This window comes from Pan troglodytes, chromosome 10 (assembly GCF_028858775.2).
Source record: "Pan troglodytes isolate AG18354 chromosome 10, NHGRI_mPanTro3-v2.0_pri, whole genome shotgun sequence".
In the NCBI taxonomy this organism is placed as follows: Eukaryota; Metazoa; Chordata; class Mammalia; order Primates; family Hominidae; genus Pan; species Pan troglodytes.
The window spans coordinates 131,047,147-131,067,966 of NC_072408.2; the positions used below are offsets into that span (position 1 = coordinate 131,047,147).

The following is a 20,820-nucleotide window of genomic DNA, read 5'->3' on the forward strand; positions in this document are numbered from 1 at the left end:
GCTACCTGCCATCCAAATGTCTGTTTGTTTGTTTGTTTATTATCTGTCTGTCCACTGGAACATCAGCTCCCTGAGGGTAGCAGGGACATTATTTTATTCTCTCCTGTGTCCGCAGCACCTTGAGCAGTGCCTGGCATAGAGTAGAGAAGTTAGTAACTATTTATTGAATGAATGGATGCCTAATCAATATTGATTTCTTTGTTTGGACTTTCTGTTGGAGTGAAGAGAAGGGACCCTGTGGGCTCATCCAATGCTATGTAGGGTAACTAACTTGTCCTAGTTTGCCAAGACTTTTCCCAGTCTTAGCATTGAAAGTCCTATGTCCTGTGAACTCCTCAATCCCCAGCAAACTGAAGGTTGGTCACCTTAGGGCTATGATTTTATGAGCGCTGTCATCCATGCTGTTAATGATAGCAGCTCACCGTTACTGGGTGCCAGATGTTGCTCTAAGAATGTTATAGGAACGACTTCCTTGAATCATCGTGGTGGTCCCATTTAACAGGTGTGAAAACTGAGGCACAAAGAGTGAGGCAGTGGGTAGAGGCGGGTTTTGAATCCATGCAATTCACCTCCCCAGTCCAGGCAGTTTGCTCCACTGGCAGCCAGCCTCTTGATCAGATGGGAAAGCCCTTCCAGCACCCCAAGCTCTAAAGTCTGTGTTCCACCCCTGCTGGTCACAGAGAGCTAGCCCCAGAAGGACCACCCTGTCAGCTCAGAGTCCCTGAGTCCACCACAGCTGCCACTAAGATGCCCATGAGCTCATGCCTATTTTGTTTTCATCACCCTAGCTCCAAATGAAATTGGTAAAAAAAAAACAAAAAAACAAAAACTGTGTATAACTAACTAATTAACTAAAGTGGGCAAAGGAACAGAAGGTGACAAGAGACATAAATAACCCTGTGAAATGGGGAACTCGGTAAGCCAGAGAGAAGATCAAATATTGGCCGTAAGATCAAATATTGGCTGTAAATGCCAGGGACACGTTTACAAGCTGAGAACGAGCCTGCCCTCCCCTCGCCCAGGACGGCTCCCATGCTCCCATTAGAATGGGAATATGGCAGGGTGCCTGCCCAGGAGCTCGCCTGGCCCACAGGGTGGGCTGCCCCCGGGAGAGAACAGCTGCCCAGGGCTGGAAACCAGGGGAAGGGATGGAGAGGGAGGGGTGGCCCTACGTGTGCTTTAATCAGAGACACATCTTATTCACCATGTTCCTTTTTGTACGTGTTGAAGTCTGAGCCATGTGAGCCTGCTTGAAAAATAAATTTAGGATCAAACAAGAAAAACATCTCTAGGCACCTTCCTGACCTTCCCACACAAAGGAAGTAATCTTGTCCTCCTTCAAATTTCCAAGTCCTTCGACTTTTTATTGTGGGTGTTTAATAATCATTTCCACCGGTACACACCCACAAGGATGGCTGAAATGAAAAGGACTGACTGTACCAGGTGCTGGCGAGGACAGGGAGCTACGAGGGCTCTCATACGGTGCAGGCGGGGTGTAAAATGGTGCAGTTGCTTTGGAAGATAGTTGGGCAGTTTCTTAAAAAGTTAAACAGGCTGGGCACGGTGGCTCACACCTGTAATTGCAGCACTTTGGGAGGCTGAGGTGGGCGGATCACCTGAGGTCAGGAGTTCAAGAACAACCTGGCCAACATGGCGAAACCCTGTCTCTACAAAAATACAAAAATCAGCCGGGCATGGTGGCGTGTGCCTGTAATTCCAGCTGCTTGGGAGGCTGAGGCGGGAGAATCGCTTGAACCCAGGAGGCGGAGGTTGCAGTGAGCCGAGATTGCGCCATTGCACTGCAGCCTGGGTGATAGAGTGAGTCTCTGTCTCAAAAACAAAACAAAAAAAATGTGAAACATATCCTTACCCTGTGACCCAGCTGTTCCACTCCTGGTACGCCCCATAGAAATGTGTACATGTGTTCACCAAAAGCCACATCCTGGAAAGTTTGTAACAGAATTCTTTGTCACAGCCATAATCTTGAGAATTACCCACAGATCTGTTAGCAGGTGAACAGGACAAACGTGGTAGACTCACACAGCGTGACCTAGCAGAGCGATGATAGCCAGTGTCTGCTGCACAAGATGTGGATGCAGCTCATCAGCATGATCTTCAGCCAGACAGGAAAGTGCATGATCCCATAGGATACCATTTGCATTGAGTTTAGAAACAGCAAGTGGTCCTGTAGCGTTAGGACTCGGGATGGCGGTGCAGTGGAATTGCTATAGGGCCTGGAAGGTGGCCCGCAGAGGGCATTTGGGGAATTAAGAAGGGGCTGATTTTTCATCTGGGTGCTAGTTATGTAAGTGTGTTCACTCGTGAAAATTCCTTGAGCCGTACACATACAATTTTTCTGTATATGTTCTGTTTCAATAAAATGTTTGTTAAAACTGGATGTGGTGCCTGGCATCTGTAATCCCAGCTACTCGGGAGGCTGAGGTGGGAGGATGGCTCGAGCCTAGAAGTTCGAGGCTGGAGTGAGCTGTGATGGTGCCGCCACACTTCAGCCTGGGTGACAGAGTGAGACCCTGTCTTACCCAAAAAACTTTTAAAAAAGACAGTGCAAAATGAGAGCCACAGAGCATCGTGGTGGCCCAGTGCTGCCTGTGACTTGGTTTGGGGCCGATGTCTTCCTGCCTCCTCTCATTTACAGACAGCACATCTGCACCGTCTTCAGGCCTCCGGGTGAGAGATTCCGTGTCTCCCTGCAAAATCCAGCAGCAATTCTACCACAAGCAGGTGAGTGTGACAGGCCCGAAAGGTGCTCATACCCTTGCAGGGGCTCAGATGTCCCGACCTTGGACAACGGCACTGGTTTGGCTGCCCAGCTCGAGCTTGCCTGCCTGTGAGGTCACCCCACAGCCTGGGTAATGACATTCCAGCGTGAAGCCACAGGCTGCTTTCTCTGCCCCTATCCAGCAGTGGCCAGCCCCAGAGTCAAGGACAAAGCCATTTTTAGAAGAGTGACTGAGAAACGTTTTGGCGGCTTCTCCAGGTCTGCCAGGACCTGCAACGTACCTCAGGGTCAAACTGGAAGGTATTTGCAGTTCATAAAACGGACACGAGGCATCTTATTACCAATGTTATTCTTGGATGGAAATTATATTTCAGAGACACTGGAGACCCAGGTATAGAATCCCTGGTTCACAGACCTTCTCCCAGCTAGTGTGCGATGAGCATGCTGCAGGGTCGTTAATTGAATGGTGAACAGGACCAGGGTTTCCCAGGGGGCTCACAAATGAGCTCAAAGAGATGCTTTGCGGGGTTTGCCATGGCTTGGGTGTGGGGAGCCACCTGTGAGTCTTGGTTGGAGTGGTCTGTCTAAGCTCACATCCAAAGAATGCACAGAACTTTCCAGGTGATGCAGGACAGAACAGGCATCCCTAAAAGAAAATGGCATGTGCAAAGGCCCTGCAGCAGGAGCATGCAGGAAAGAAGGCAAGGTTGTCTGGGCCCAGAAAGGGACAGGAGTGTGGAGAGGTGGGTAGGGGCCAGACCCCACAGGCCCTTGCAGCCACGTTGAAAAGTTTTGCTTTATTCTAAAGCCAACAGGAAATCATCAAAAGGGGTTAAGGGAGACTGGAGCTGGGGGTGGGAGGGCGTTCACTTTATTGAACCCACTTTTGGAAAGATCACTCGGCCTAAGTTTCTTTAAAGCCACCCTGGGCTGGCGGAAAGAAAGATGTATGGGACATGGCTTGTCCTGCAAGAAGTTTACAATTGAGATGGAGACATGGAAATAAACTGTCTGGAGAAACACGTGATGAGGCAAATGAATGACCTAGAATAGCACCATCCTCTAGAAATACAATCTAGACCAGCACCCTCCTCTAGAAATACAATCTAGACCAGCACCCTCCTCTAGAAATACAATCTAGACCAGCACCATCCTCTAGAAATACAATCTAGACCAGCACCCTCCTTTAGAAATACAATCTAGACCAGCACCCTCCTCTAGAAATACAATCTAGACCAGCACCCTCTAGAAATACAATCTAGACCAGCACCCTCCTCTAGAAATACAATCTAGACCAGCACCCTCCTCTGGAAATACAATCTAGACCAGCACCCTCCTCTAGAAATACAATCTAGACCAGCACCGTCCACTGGAAATAAAATTTAGACCAGCACTGTCCACTGGAAATAAAGTCTACACCAGCACTGTCCACTGGAAATAAAATCTAGACCAGCACCGTCCTCTGGAAATAAAATCTAGACCAGCACCGTCCTCTGGAAATACAATCTAGACCAGCACCCTCCTCTAGAAATACAATCTAGACCAGCACCCTCCTCTAGAAATAAAACCTAGACCAGCACCCTCCTCTAGAAATAAAATCTAGACCAGCACTGTCCACTGGAAATAAAGTCTACACCAGCACTGTCCACTGGAAATAAAATCTAGACCAGCACCGTCCTCTGGAAATAAAATCTAGACCAGCACCATCCACTAGAAATAAAATGTGAGCCACAAATGCAAGCTACAGATATAATTTTAAATTTCCTAGTAGCCGCATGTTTTAAAAAGAAACAGATTTCCTGTACTGGGATTCTTCTGAAGACAGAGTGGCTCTAATCACTAGGAGAAGCTCTACCCCACCAAGAAAAAAAACGAAAACAAAAAAACAACAAAAAAACAGAAACAGGTAAAATTAATTTTAACAAATATTTTATTTAACCCAATATATTTTACACGTTTTCAACATGTAATCAGTGTAGAATGTTATTTATGAGCTTGTTTCACAATCTCTCCGTATTTTACATCTTTGAAATCCAGGGTGTGTTGGATGCTTCCGGCACATCTCAACCTGGACTAGCCCTGTTTTTCGTGCACAGCAGCCTCGGGAGTTTAGGGGCTGTCAAACTGGACGACCTGGGTCTCGGCGATAGGTGCTAGAGGCTGTGGCTTGAGCTAAGACTTTTAGGCAGGAAGGAGGTGAAGAAGGCAGAAAAGATATTTCCAAATGGGAGTGGGATAGAGAAAAATCCAAAGTCAAGTAACACACGCCAAGTGGTCACATATAAGAGCATTCATGACTCCGTGGTGGGTGACAACCAGAAGTGAGAAACACCTGCGTGTGATGAACAGAGGCCTGAGCGTCTGGTGTAGTGGATCAGTCCAAAGGAACAGTAACCCTCACACCCACGAGGATGGCCAGAATCAAAAAAGCAGAGATTAACCAGTGCTGGCGAGGAGGTGGAGACATCGAGGCCCACATACATTGCCGCTGGGAGTGTAGGATGGTGCAGCTGCTGCCGAAAACAGCCCAGAGCTTCCTCAATCAGTTAAACACGGAATTACCCTAGGACCCAGAAATTCCACTTGGGTCTACATCTGGAAGAATGGAAGACAGTGTTCTTACCAGAATGTGTGCACGAATGTTCACAGTGGCACTATTCACAGTAGCCAAAAGGTGGAGACCACCGAAATGTCCTTCCCCAGATGAATGGGCTGACAAAATGTGGTGCACGCTTGCGTGTGTGCATGTGTGTGTGTACACTGGGATATGATTCAGCCATAAAGAGGAATGAGCTCCAACCCATGCTACCATGTGGATGAACCTTGAAAATACGACGCTGAGTGAATGAAGCCAGACACACAAGGTTGTGTGGTGTGTAATTCCATTTATACCAAATATCCAAAATGTGGCTACAGCCAGAATGTCGATAGATCCATAGAGACAGAAAGCAGATGGAGGTTCGCCAGAGGCTGGGGGAAGGGAAGGAATGAGGAGTAATTACTTAGTGGGTAGGAGGTTTCCTTTGGGGGTGATGAGAACATTCTGGAACTAGATAGAGGTGACTGCACCACTGTGATTGTCCCAGATGCCCCAATGGAAAAGTGTATTTATGTCTATCTTGCCACATAGAAATAAATTTTCCAAAATCTAAAAAAAAGGAACTCTAGAGCTACCTCTCAGTCAACATGGACATATTTCACAAAACAGCATTGAGAGGAAAAAGCACAGCATTGAGAGGAAAAAGCAAGTTGCAAAAGAATACGGTAGCAGGGGTTGCTGCCGCCACACCCCACACCTCCCCAGCCCACCCAAGCCCCTGGTTCCTGCGCACGATGGCTGCTTTCCACTCCAGGCACCTGTGTCGCCCTCCCTGAAGAATTCCTCTGCCCACACGAGCAGTGCTTGACCAACGTGACGGACGGGAGGTATCAGAACACCGAAGCATGAAGGAGAGGCCATAGACTCCAGCTTCCCCGGCCTCTGGTGGGGACAAGGCTGAGTTGTGTCCAACACTCTCTGAGCCCCGAAGGCTGGCCCCTGCCCACAGCCGCCTCACCAGCTCCCCTTTGTTGCCTCTTCTCCCTTCTGTTCCCCGCGTCACTGGGCTCCCAGGCTCACCTCCCACAGAGACTCTGCACCAAACCTTCTCCAGATCTGCTTTAGGGGAAGCCAAACACAGACAGACCCGCGTGACATCCAACCACAGAGGCCAGGCTTGAAACCGTGCACCACAGCAGACGCACTGCATGGGTGGTGACAGGCTCAAGACAGTCGCGGGACCGACAACACCAAGTCCGGGGTGGTGGCCGCTGCCACTCCCGCTGCGTGGGGGTGGGCTGGGATAGGCTGGGGATGCCCCCTGCGAAGGGCACCCCAGGGGTCACACACGTCGTGGAATCATTTACTTCGTAAGCACGGGTGGCAGGTCCCTGGGGGTGGTGATGCATGTATTTCTTGAACGCCTGAAATATTTCATCATCATCACGAAGCAAAGCATGAGGTAGGTGTGTTTGGCAGCCAAGGCGTTGAGAGGGATGGGGCATTTCGAAGTGGAGGATAGGGTGAGCCTGGACTCCTGCCCAAGCAAAGTGGGGTGGCACTGGGTGTCCTACGGGGGGGAGGCTGGGAGACAGGGCTCTTTGTGTCACTATGCCTGGGACCCACGGGTCCAAGGCCGTGAGCGGCTCCTGAGGCAGGGAGGCCACCATCACAGCTGCAGTCAGATGGCACCGTGGTGAGGGGTGGCGCAGAATCAAAAGAGAAAAAGGCGTGTGAACACACTTCAAAGGCAGGTCCCTAAGACCTCTGGGCTTAATTGGAAGTTGGCGCCAAAAGTGAGTGAGGCGTTGGAGGTTTCAAGTCTGGGTGACGAGGTGAACGGGAGGACCCTTGGCAGGCGTCTGGACACCCAGAGGGTTTTATTTATTTTCATCTGTCAGGGCAGGGGGCTGGAATGGGTTGTGCAGGCTCACACGCCATTTGTCCTGATTTTGGAGACAGGCTGAGACCAGGAACCCTCTGACCTCATCACGTTGGATTTCCAGGTAATCCTGCAGCCCCTACGTTGCCCTCCCCGGAGCTCAGAGCCCCATTCAGCCCTCCCAGCCCTGGCCACGTCACCTGTGGGACCCCGGAATGCATTTCTGAGAGGCAGGCTCTGGCTGGGGTCTTACCCCACCTTTCTCAAACCCTTTCTGTCCTGGGGCCCATGCACTCACGGCTCTTAGGGAGATCTTGGTGGGGTTCTGTGTCCCCTCTGACAGAGCCTAAATGCCCCCAATTCTTCACCCCCTTTTTCTAGCCACACCCTTTGCCACGTAACTTACTTTTTCCGGCTTTATTGAGCTTTATTTAAGTTTGATGGGTTTTGGTGATTGTATACGGTCATGTAACGGCCCCCACAGATGAGATCTAGAGCACTTAGAAGATCCCCAAAACTTCCCTGTGCCCCCTGGCAATCAAACCTCACCCTCACCCCCAGCTCCAGGCAATCACAAACCTTTCTGTTGCTATAACTTTGCCTTTTGTAGCATTTTCTATAAATGTCTCCTCTTGAGTTTAGCTCCTTTCACTTCCATAATGCTTTTACACTCATTCACATTCATGTGCATCGGTACTTCACTCTTTTTCGTTGCTGAGCAGGATTCTGTAGGGTGGATAGACTACAGTTTGCTTATGCACTCACCCATTGATGGACATCTGAGTTGTTTTTGTTGGGGTGATAGTGAAAAGATAGCCCAGTGCTACAGACATTTGCATATTGGTCTTTGTGCAGATGTAGCTCATTTCTCTGGGGTAAACACTGAGGAGAGCAATTGCTGGGTTGCATGGTAAGTTTATGTTTAATTATAAATTCTGCTAGACTATGTTCCAAAGCTCTATCATTTTGCATTCCTGTCAGCAGTATGTGCAAGTTCCACTTGCTCCACATCCTTGCTAACACTTGTTATTGTCAGTCTTTTTAAACTTAGTCATTCTGTGGGGTGTGCAGTGATAACTCCCTGTAGTTTTGATTCCTGCATTAACTTTGCAGCATCCTCTATGCTGGCCCTGGGCTCAGCCATGTGACTGGATTTGACCAACAGAATGAGGCAGAAGTGGCTGGGTCAGTTCCACATCTGAGTCTCAAGAGGCCTTGCATGTTTCTGCTTGGTCTCTTGCCCTCTGCTACACTCTTGAGAATGTCTGTGGGCTGGTCTGCTGGAGGGTAAGGGACACATGGAGCAATGCTGAGTGGCCCCAGTTGTCCCAGCAAGACCAACCTAGATCAGCCAATGGTCAGTCTTTCTGTATCTTTCATGACCTTGACACTTTTGAACAATACTGGCCAATTATGTAGAATGTCCCTCAATTCGGTTGTGTCAGATGTTTTTTCATGATTACATTGAGGTTATACAAGAATACCATGGAAGTGATTCATGTCCTCAATCCATCTTACCAGGGGTGATGTTAACCTTATCACCTTTTCACTGGAGACATTGACCTTTGTTAAGGTGGCATCTGCCAGGTTTCTCTCTCTGTGTGTAATAAGTATCTTATGGGGAGATACTTGAGAACTTCCAAATGTCCCCTTTCTCTTCATATTTTTACTCGATGGTTTTAGCATGCATCATTGATTCCTGCCTGCAGTAATTAAGACTGTCATATTTGCTTAATGGTGACTTTCTATTTCATCATCTCTCCTACACACTCATTCATTAGAACTCTACCATAAGGAAGAGCTGTGTGTTCTCCCCATCCTATTTATTAGATCAATCATTTATTTATAGCAGCATAGACTCATGGATACATATTTTATTCTCTGGGCAATACCCGTTACTATCATTATTTGTTTTTCTTGGCTTGAATATTCTCAGATTTGGGCTTTGGGTGCTTCTTGTAGTTTGCCGCAATGCCCTTTCGATGTGATGCTATCATTATTTTTAGTACATCCTTACTTTCCAACAGTATGGGATCATCTTTGTTTTCCCCATCCCAGTCCTGAAAGTAGCCCTTTCTCCAAGTGTTCACTGGTTTCTTGGTTGGAGAATGGTGCATAGGAACCAAGATCTGAGTGCAAAGGTGCTCTTCACTGTTGGGATGTCATTGCTTCTGGGTGTGTTGGAGCCAGCAAATATATATATGTATACTAATTCATGCATGCACACATTTGCATTTATTTATACATCTATCCATCTGCGTGTGTATACGTGTGTGTATATGTGTTACCATGAGTTAATACCAATTACTCTGATTTCAATCCAACACAATAATTTCTAATTATTTTTAATTTCTTTCAAAATCACTTCTTCTGGTTCTTCCGAAAATGAGCTCTTCACCTAGCTTAAGAATGTAGAGATGTCGTGTATGGTTGGGCAGGTTGTTCACTGTCCAAGGGTGTTCCAGCTGAGGAGAGCGATGGGAGCTGAAATCATCCATGCTCTGCTCCCTAAGCTCTGCACTCTAACGTGTGCTCTGGGTCCACCAGAGTAAGGGATGCCCTCCTTTCACTTGTGCAAATGCACCGGGTGAGCTAGCAGCAGCCCTGGTCGACTGCTGTCTCCAGATATTTTTGTATTTACTTGTGAAACACCCTGGCTTGGGCTGGATTCCCCCAGAGGCAGATTGTGAGCTGAGGATTTGAGTGCGAGGAGTATTTTGGGATGTGATTCCAGGAAACTCCCAGAGAGAAGCAGGGGGGAGTCAGGCAGGAAAGAAAGCATGCGTCAGGGAGCTGGTTACTACTGGGCCACTGAGGCTCCATCCCAGTAGGTAACCCTGGAAGACGGGAGGAATGCACCTTGGAGTTGCTTCCCTAAGGGATCAACTTCTGTCGGTCGCCACTCAAGCCTCTTCCTGAGGGGAGCAGGCACAGAGTCCCTGGCACTTCTGGCTCTGAGTGCCCAGGGGATGAGTGCGTGACATCGACGGCTTCTGCTGTCCTCTGTCTCCTGCTTTCTCCATGGGATGAACTAGCTTGAGAGGCACAAGATTCCTGAGCAGGCAGAGGGACTCTGTAGGAGTCTCAGAGCTCCTGAGGCTGCACCCTTGCCCTGGAGCCCCGTGAAATCTTCAATGTTGGGTTTTATGAGCTTCACAAACCTTCCAGGGGCCTCTCCGGCTCCGGATGGGGTGCATTGGAGGCCTGGTGCCCACTTGTCTCCTGGGCCCTCCACCTGTGCCCCGCCTGTTTGCACAGCGTGCGTGAGCTGAGCACCTGAGTTTGCTCTTTGAATCAAGTGTTTGACTCACTCACGGTAATAGTGGCTGATAATTCTTGAGCTAACACACCGTCTACTTTGCGGCCTAGCCTTGTTTGCCTTGCAGCCCTGGTTTATTATCTTCCATCGGATGAAGCTTAGGAGCACCAGCGCTGCCTAGGGAAACCCTGGCCCCTCCTTCCCTGGGATCATCTGGGTCCCCCAGGCTCAGGCTTTACAACCCCTGCTGCTTGGTTACCCACCTCCCACCTGGGGCCCCTGACAGATCAGGGGACAAGCAGATAGAGGGCTCACCAGTGCAGTCCAGCGTATGCTGCCGGGCGGGCCTGAGCAGAGTGAGTTAGATTTGGCTTTTTATAATCATCCAGGTGCCAGGGTGGGCACGCGTCCTGGGTCATCCTTCCAGCGAGGGCTCACATCATAGCCTGTCACCAGCAGCAATTCAGCAGGAGGGTTTAGTTTCCTCCCTATGGGATCAGCGAGGGCAGCTGTCTAAGCCCCAGGCACACTGCCTAGGGCGGACGTGGGGGTGGGGGCCGTCCTCCTAGGGCTGCCCTGCCTCTTGGCAGGTGATCAGCCTTGACCTCCTTGTGTGGTTTAGGGGGGCTGCCTCCTGTCTATGTCAGAGGGCTTCTCAGAAACAGGCACTGCTGTAGGGGCAGCAAGATGACTTCACTTGGAAAATGGATTGGACTTAAACGAGATCAAGCCACCTCGTGGAGAAGCCATTCCCTTCCAATTTGTTTTAATCCTGCTGATTATTGCAAAGAGAAAGACTTAGCCTGGTGCTAATGAGTCTTTAATGCCTCTGAGGACTTCCTAATTTTTCCTTTTTTTTTTCTAAACAAGAAAAGTTAAGCCTCAGGCTGTTCATCCTTCTAGTTGGAATTTAATAACCATGTTTTGTTTTCATAGAATTTACCTTTGGAGTTGTTTATTCATGGCAGGGCCTCCTGGTTTTCCATTTTGGGGAGTGATAGGAAGCTTTCCGTTAAATTAATTTATTTTATATATATTTTTACAGTGAGTCCTTAATATATTTTGTAGGTAATAGTATGGGTGAGGTTGGCAAACTATGGCCCTGGGCTAAATCTAGTGTATAGCATGTTTTTGTCAATAAAGCTTTATCAACACACAGCCATGCCTGTCATTTGCATATTATATCACTATGGCTGCTTTAATGCAGAGATGAGTAGTTGCATCAGAGATTGTCTGGCCCACAAAGCCTGAAATATGGACCATCTGACCCTGTACAGAAAAAGTGTGCTGATCTGTTATATATGGTACATGATTGGTAATAGGTATTATATCAGTGACGTTGACAGAGCAAAAATATGGAAGGTAATATGCAAATAACTAAAGTACCGGAAAATACTTGGCAAATCCCAAGAAACTAAACAGAAATTCCATTGGGAGGGCCTTTGGTAACCATAGAAAATTTCCAGCCTTTCAATTGTGTGCCTGGCTGTTTGCCTGATCACTTTATCACTTTGAGATACTGCATTGATGACTCCATGAGCTGGAATTCACTGTGTTCATATCCTTTCCTGGTTCTGGGAGGATCGTGGTTGGGTACATTGGCGGCATAAATACCCAGTTTCTCCCCCTCTTTTTCTGTCTGGTCAGACTTTAATTTTCTTCTTTAACTTGGGCTCTAGACCTATGTCTGGTTTCCCACGCAGTCCTCTGGTAGCTCTGGTTTCCAGTTAATTCCTTAATTACGGTATCTACCTCCAATTCCGCAAGCATTTCCTGAGCTAAACGCTGAGTTGGAGATACGCAAGTGAAAGACATGACCTGTCCCCACGGACAGCGCACATCGCAGGGAACTCATCACCAGCACCTCAGGGAGGTCTCATCACTATTGTCATTGCTGCCACCACCAGCAAGAAGAAGCAACTAAGCCCCAGTTGTTAACTACAGTGGACCACTAAACACTTGCCTAAATCACCAGGCCAGCTTAACAAAAGTAGCCCCCTAGACAAGAGAGGACAGAAGACCGGGTGTCCTGGCATGTCCGTAGGGCCTCTGTGCTAACCCTCCCCCAGGCCAGAAGTGCTCTCCCTTGCTTTCTCATGGCTGGATCTTTCTCAATGTTCCCTTTTCATTTTAAACATACAAAAGACCTTCCCTGCCTACTTGATCTACTAAAGTGCCATGGTTACTTTCTATTACTTTATTCTGTTTAATTTCTCTTGCAGCACTTCTCACTATCTGAAGTGATCTGGTTTATTGATCAACTTCTTTATTTCTGTCTTCCCTGATGTGAATACAAGCCCCCAGCCTGTCTGCTCAACAGCTGTATCCTCAGGGTGTAAAATAGTGGCCGGCACAGTGAGTGCTCACTAAATGCTTGCCAAATGAATACATAAACCCTGTGGGTTTTTGAAAAAGGAACTAACATGCAATACCACCACTTGTGATTCTTCACAGTTAAAAAGGAAAGAGAAGTTTCACCTATGAGTTTTCTTATACAGGGAAAACATGAATAGGTTTGATCAAGAGCCACAACATAAATTATAAAGTCAAAAATTAACATCATTAGAGATTTTTTTTTGGTGAATTATCATGCCTGATGGTCCTTCTGCATCACTTTAATTCTTAATATTGTCATCATTGCCATGATCACCATCACCATGACAGCATTGCAGTTTGGGGATAATAAAGTGTTAAGGACCGTAGAGAATATCTGGGGAGAGGCCTTGTCATACTCATGAAGAAATCCGAGGTCCAGAAAGATGACATGAATTGCTAAAGCATTTTTCCATGCAGTCCTCTGGTAGGTCTGGGTTCCAGTTAATTAATCCACCTGTCACCACCACCACCATCACCACCATCACCATCATCACCATCACCATCATCACCACCACCATCACCACCATCATCACTATCATCACCATCACTATCATCACCACCATCATCACCATCATCACCACCACCATCACCATCACCTCCATCATCACCATTACCACCATAATCATCATTACCACCACCACCATCACTACCATCATCACCATCACCACCATCATCACCATCACCACTATCACCATCACCTCCATCATCACCATTACCACCATAATCATCATCATCATTACCACCACCACCACAACTACCATCATCACCATCACCACCATCACCATCACCATCATCACCATCACCATCATCACCATCACCATCACCACCACCACCATCACCATCACCATCACCATCACCACCACCACCATCACCATCACCACCACCACCACCACCACCATCATCACCATCACCACCACCATCACCACCACCATCATCACCATCACCATCATCACCACCATCACCATCATCACCACCATCACCACCACCATCACCATCACCATCACCATCATTACCACCATCACCATCACCACCACCACCACCACCATCATCACCACCATCACCACCACCATCACCACCATCACCATCATCACCATCACCATCACCACCATCACCATCATCACCATCACTATCATCACCACCATCATCACCACCACCATCATTATCACCATCACCATCACCACCACCATCACCATCACCACCACCATCACCACCACCATCACCATCACCACCACCATCACCACCATCACCTCCATTATCACCATCACCATCACCACCACCATCACCATCATCAGGGTCATCACTGTCATCACACTGTCATCACTGTCATCACCACCATCATTACCATCATCACCACCATCAGGACTACCATCCACAAATGAGCCATCTTTAGAATGCCTCAATGCTTGAAATACCCTAAGGGTGCCACAAGTGGTTCCAGATGAAAAACTTAAGAACATTGGGAACCGCTATCTTGTCATAGCACCAACACTCTTGTGCAACGCCCCCTAGGCTGAAAACAGATCAGGGTCGTCTCCTGCCAGGAAGAGAAACTTCTTATGGCTCTGTTCAAATTCCCTAGAAAAATATCTGTGGCTGAGGAAGTTGTATGTTAAATTTTAGTGGTTTGTACATACAATTTCTAAAACTCCCTTTCCCCTGTTATTTATTTGCTTACTCTAATTTAGGCACTTAAGGAAGACCCAAAATTCAGTGAGTGAGTCCCCATCAACCACCAGAAACAGAAAACAGGTGTGTTGTGCTGACAGCCACATGACCAAGGCTGGGAGGGCTCCCCTCCCTGAGACGCCAAGATAAACACACCCACAGCATCGCCCTGGAAATGGTGGCTTACAGTTCAAATGCTCAGGAGGGGATAGGAAAAAAAAATCAGGACAGCACCATAGAGAACAATTTCCCTCATCAACTTCTGTGCTCCTCCTAAGGGCAGAGGACCTGCAAATTACACCGCAGCCCCTTGAGTAGTTTCCACAAGGACCGATGTTGATGGGGATCTAGAAAAACAAAGGCAAGCCATGCCCCAGACAAGTCTCCATCTCAGAAGCGGAAGTCCTTGGCATAAGCCAACCATATTGGCAAAGCCCTCGCTGGGTGAAAAGTGCAAAGCGAGGACAAAGAGATGATGAGAAAACCAAGTCTGAAGATTTACTTGGACAAGCTAAAGCCAAGGAGACAGAGCTGGAGCTGAAAAAAGAAATCCAGTGTTAACAGGAGTTGCCCAGTGTGTTAACGGCTGTTGTCCAATATGGTAGCTGCTGGCCACATGTGGCTACTGAACCCTGAAATGTGGCCAATGCAACTGAGAAACTGGATTTTTAGTTTAATTTAATTTTAATCAACCTAAATTCAAAAACTGATACTTGATTCAGTTGTTAGGAAACTTTTGAAGTATGTTTGAAACAACTTTAGAAGGTGAATCTAGCTTTTCAACTGTGAACGGAGTCTTTTATGGAATTTACAGTTTTTAAATAAATGATGAAATGTACATAACTTTACAAATTTTCCATTAACATATAACATGCAAATTGACATACAAATAAGTATAAAATGCACATCGGATTTCGAAGACTTGGTACCAAAAAATAATGTAAACTATCTCATTCGTATTTTTTAATATTGTTGGCCTGTTGAAATGGTAATATTTTAGATGTGCTGGGTTAAGGAATATATGTTGTTAAAATTATCTTCGCCTACTTCTTTTTATTTTTTCATGTGGCCAATAGAAAATTTAAAACTACATATGCAGCTTGAATTCTGTTTCTATTGGACAGGGTGGCTGCAGTCAGTCGGGAGCTGACAGATACTTCTGGCCAGAGCGGCTGTTGACACCGCTCAATTGTTCTGGTGCCTCCTGTCCTGTGCCCACTCCCCGGCCACCACCTTGGGAGTAAATGTTAGCTGAGAAGCTGTTGCTCACCCAGAGAGGAAGTTTGGTGTAATTAGAAAACTGAATCATAACTTAGATATTTTACAGCTCCCTCTGTTATCACGGACTCTGGAACATTCCATAGAGTCTCAATACGCTGAGTAATTTCTGGGGAATTTTGACTCTGATCACCCAAGTAATTGGGTCAGCCTTGGTCTGACTTCTCAAAACCCCAAAAGTCCTATGCCCTGAATATGCCAGACTCTGTGGACCAGCTGATGCACCCTGAGCTGCCGCAGGAAGATTCTAGAGTTTGAGATACATAAGAATACAATGGTTTTGTAAATCTAAAATTATTTCAAATTAAAAAGTTTATTTTTAAAAATATGTAACAAGTCTTGGGCCTGAAGCCAACCTGAAGATTCCTCATTTTATGACCCCAAGATATGGCTTAGTAGTTCCTGAAGGAGTCATTCTCTAGTTCTCTGCCTACCAATATGGCAGCCACCAGCCCTGTGGGGCTACTGAGTGCTTTCTCCCTTCGGGTGGAGTTGGATCACATGGAGATACGCCACACATGTGAAATACACACCGAATTCCAAAGGCTTAGTATGGAAAAATCATGCAAAATACCACCTTAATAATTTGTATATACTGATCACGTGTTGAAATGATAATATTTCAGATATACTGGGCTAAGTAAAATACATTATGAAAATTAATTTCACCTGTTCACCTGTTTCTTTTTACCCTTGTTAGTGTGGCTACTAGGAAATTCAAAATACACACACAGTTTGTACTTGTGGCTCAAATTCTATTTCTTTTTTTTTTTTTTTTTTTGAGATGGAGTCTTGCTCTGTCGCCCAGGCTGGAGTGCAATGGCACCATCTCGGCTCACTGCAACCTCTGCCTCCCGGGTTCAAGCGATTCTCCTGCCTCAGCCTCCCGAGTAATTTTTATATTTTTAGTAGAGACGGAGTTTCGCCACGTTAGCCTTGCTGGTCTCAAACTCCTGACCTCAGGTGATCCACCCGCCTCGGCCTCCCAAAGTGCTGGGATTACAGGTGTGAGCCACTGTGCCTGGCCTTTTTTTTTTTTTTTTGAGATGGAGTCTCGATCTGCCACCCAGGCTGGAGTGCAGTGGTGCAACCTCAGCTCACTGCAACCTCTGCCCCCTGGGTTCAAGCGATTCTCCTGCCTCAGGCTCCCGAGTAGCTGGGACTACATGCGTGTGCTATCACGCCCAGCTAATTTTTAGTAGAGACAGGGTTTCACCATGTTGGCCAGGCTGATCTCGAACTCCTGACCTCAGGGGATCTGCCTGCCTCGGCCTCCCAGAGGGCTGGGATTACAGGCGTAAGCCACCGTGCCTGGCCTCAAATTCTATTTCTATTGGACATTGCCACTCTAGGACATCCTTCCTCCACCCTCAGAGGATGAGCTGTTCTCCTCTGATGGACACCTCATGAGATCCTATTCTGCATCTGCCCAGTGTGGCCACGGACAGGTCCCACCTCTATAAGCCTCGTTCTCCTCGAGAAGAGGAGGATGCCTGTAACAGCTGAGAGAGCCTGGAAAATGGGTACTATAGTATTGTCTATGTCAGGGGGATGCTATGAGGAGTATTACCTGCAAAACGCTCGCTGCCCTGCCCACGGCATCAAAACCCTTCAGTCAATAAATCAAATATTATTTTTCATCTCTAATCCCACCCTTCCATCTGCTCTTGAGTCTGACCCTTTTTCATTTACTTCCAAGTTTTGCTTTCTTTCTCAACCCTCCTCCAAAACATCTTCCCCTCTTTCCCTACAAAACCCATCCATCTTCAAAGATGCTTGGTTCTTCCCAGTTCTTGAAGTAAAACATCTCTTTCCTTGGGCTTGTTTGATGACGGACTGTTCGATTTCTCTCCTTCCCTTTGCAACTCATGCGAGTGACCCACGTTTCCTTTGTCTGCTTTTGACCCGTCCGCTCCTTTCAGAGCCCCTGGTCAAGCCAGCCTCTGCCCACAGCCCGGGACTGGCAGCACTCTCCAAAATTCACCGGGACCTTCATCTCACCACGCCTAAAGCCCCTTTACCCAGTTTCAGCCTTCTTAGCTTTTTAATTTTTTAAAACCAAGAACAAGAAAACTTCGAAATGCTCGTTTAAAAGTACTTTTAATTACAGCAATCCAGCCCTCTCCCAGTGGGTCCCTAGGACTCTGCACCTTCCTGGGATGAGTGGGTAGGAGGTTGCCTGCATTTTTAATCTCTAAGCTCTTTGCGTTTGGGGAGTGAGGTCGTTCCTGTTTGGAAAGGGCTGTTCTTATCTGGATGGAGCCCCGCCTGTTTCCCTGGAGGGCAGAGGTCGCTGGGGAGTAACAAGAGTTAAGGCCTCCAGGTCCTCACAATCTTCATGTCACATGAGCTAAGCAGTAAACAGCTCTCCAGGACCCTAATAAAAAGGTCTTTATGGAGAGAACAAACACAAAGAAATGCCAGGATCCAATTCAAATGAATAAATAAACCCAGTTCCAAAGGCTGCAGGCCACAGGATTTCGGGGAGACTGAGCCAAGCAAGTTGGTTTCTTGAGAGTTGTTTCTGAAAGGGAAGGAGGAAGAAAGATTTCAGGGCCCGTCAGCAGATCCCAGCATCTCCAGACCCACATCCACGAGCCATCTAGAAGTGAAAGCAGTTTCCCAACCAACAACTGTCCTACCAAATGTTGCGTTGGAAAATCAAAGTGAGATGACTCTCACAGGACCCGGGAACAGGGGACTCCAGGCATCCCGGGCCTGTGCGGGAGTTGGGGACCTGGGAGGTGCTGGCAACCAATGCAGGCTCTAGCAATCAGTGTCTTGTGATCTCAGCAACGCTGGGTCATCTGTCCCATGCCAGCATGGGGGGCTGGCCACTCTCTGTCCTGGCCTCTGCCACTCCATCCTTGCACAACTTCACCCACCTCACCCCCTTCTCTGATGACTTTTTCTTTTCCCCACTATTTCTTGTACTCATAATGTTCACACAAAGCTTCTCACAGCCCCCGCGCCTGATGGTCCCAGCACTCTCTGCCTTCTCCGTGTCCAGGTTTCCGCTTCAGTTATGATGAGCCAACTCTCTCTGTATTCCTGATCTGAAATCCTGAGAATCAGATTATGGCGACAGAATCTCCTGGACTGCTAGTCCCTTCTCATGAGCATCTTGTCAGATCTTGCCCTCGTCAGGAGCTATGCCGCCATGGCCCTAGCCAGGGAGCCTGGGTCCAGCAGGCACCTTGATTGGACAGGCTGGCACAACTTTCCTTCTGCAAGAGACAAAGCAGCTCACCCATCCATTCAGTCCATCAACATTTTAAAAGTATTTTTTATGTGCTGAGCACTCAACAAGGAAACATGGGAGAAATAAACATCATTCTTGCCTTGCAGGAGCTCTCAGTGTGGAGAGAGGGACAGAATCATGATCAGCACCTAAGACAAGACCCAAGGTACAGTGATTGAGCTGGGGGCACCAGGAGTGAGGGTGAGTCACGTAGTAGAGACCATCAAGAGCAGGGCTGAGTCCCTAGGGCAGGTCGGAGTGTAGCCATAGTAAGTGTAGGGGAAGAGAGGATGAGAGGCACACACACAAAGGTTTGTTGAGATGTATGGGTATTGCTGTCCCATAAAACAGAGACAAGAAGTGGCAGGAAATGAGTAGAAAGGGACTTGGATGCCATTTTAAGGACCTGGGTCAGAGCATGGCAAGTGATAAGGGAGCCACTTCAGGATTCTAAGCAGAAGGGTGTCCTGTCCATCCTGGCATTGAACATGAGTCACTCTGTGGAGCAGGGAACTTGGTTAACAGAGACTGCCAGTGGCCTCTAAATCCCCTGTTCCTCTCCTTCCTGGGCTCCTCCCCACTCCCCCATCAGACTACATTTCCCAGCACCCCTTGCCTCTAGGCAGGGTCATGTGATTAGTTCCAGCCAATGGATCATTAGCCAGAGTGATATGGCCACTTCCAGGTCTGGGCCCTACAAGCTCCTGAGAGAAACTCCAAGCTCTTCTCTGTCTCCCAGCTGGACACAGAGGATCCAGTGTCCAGGGATGCTGGGATGGAGACACAACATGGAAGAAGCCTGGGCCCCTGAACCACCATATGGAAGACCATCCTATGTCAGCATGAATGGGAAACACATTTTCCCTGTGTTAAGCCACTTTAGTTTTGAGATTGTTATTGGAGCAGTGAGGACTACAGCAGCTGCTGTTGAGAGATGATAGGAGCCTAAATCAGTGGGTGAAACAGATTCAAGCAATTTTAGGGCAATACCGTAATTATCACTTGGCAATCAATTCCATGCAGGATGTGACAGAGAGGAAGGCACATCTAGCACAGGACAGGTGGACTGAGAATTTAGAAGGAAGAAAGGGCTTAGAAGGAAGGCAATGAGTTAATGCTCAGACTCAGGGGAACTGTGAGCTCCAGTGGAGATGTCTAGGAAGCTTGGGTGAGAAGTCTGCACCGAATGTGTACATAGATGGTACTTTGAGCCAAGAGAGCAATGAAATCCCAAAGGAAGAGGCAGGTGAGGTAGAAAAAGAAGTGACGTTAGACTTGGGGTCCAGCACATTTGAGGGGTACTCAGGGCTGGAGGATCCCACCGAAGAGATGAAGGAGGACGAGTCCATGAGGTAGGGAGATAACCAAGGGCAGTGAGCATCATGGAAGCCCAGAGAGAAGCCAGGCTGCCGCAGTCCCCAGGGCTCTGTAACAAGTGATCCCCTCACTTCACAAGGGCAACGTTTATTTGCTGACGTTTGTTTCGGTAGGGCTAGGTGGGGACAGCTCATCTCTGCTCCACTTGGCCTCAGCCAGAGTGACTTGGTGGCTGACAGCTGGAGCCACCTGAAGTCATGCACACTGTGGGCCTGATGTCCATTGAGGGCCCGAAGTCCACTGAGGCTCAGGCCAAATGGACAGTGATGGCCCCAGGAATGTCAGAAGACAGGGGGACAAAGGCCATCGGAAGTGGCTCTCGCTCCATTCTCATCCCATTAGCTAAGGCAAGCTTTGGGCTGAGCCCTTCAATGGGGAAGGGAAAAAAACACTGTCCACTCTCATGGTGGGCACTGCCAAGTCACCAGAAGGGGTGAGCATGTGACTGAAGCCCACAGGTGCC

The 20,820-nt window shown here is 47.8% G+C and overlaps 1 protein-coding gene and 1 long non-coding RNA gene across 3 annotated transcripts in view; both read left to right on the forward strand.

Moving 5' to 3' along the window:
* LOC134807419 (uncharacterized) overlaps nucleotides 1–20,820 on the forward strand; it is a 185,194-nt gene that overhangs the window by 116,586 nt on the left and 47,788 nt on the right. The window lies entirely within an intron of this gene.
* On the forward strand, nucleotides 5,999–16,402 carry LOC134807519 (uncharacterized). Its single transcript, XR_010148171.1, has 2 exons — nucleotides 5,999–6,741; nucleotides 14,482–16,402. It is a non-coding gene; the product is annotated as an uncharacterized LOC134807519 (long non-coding RNA).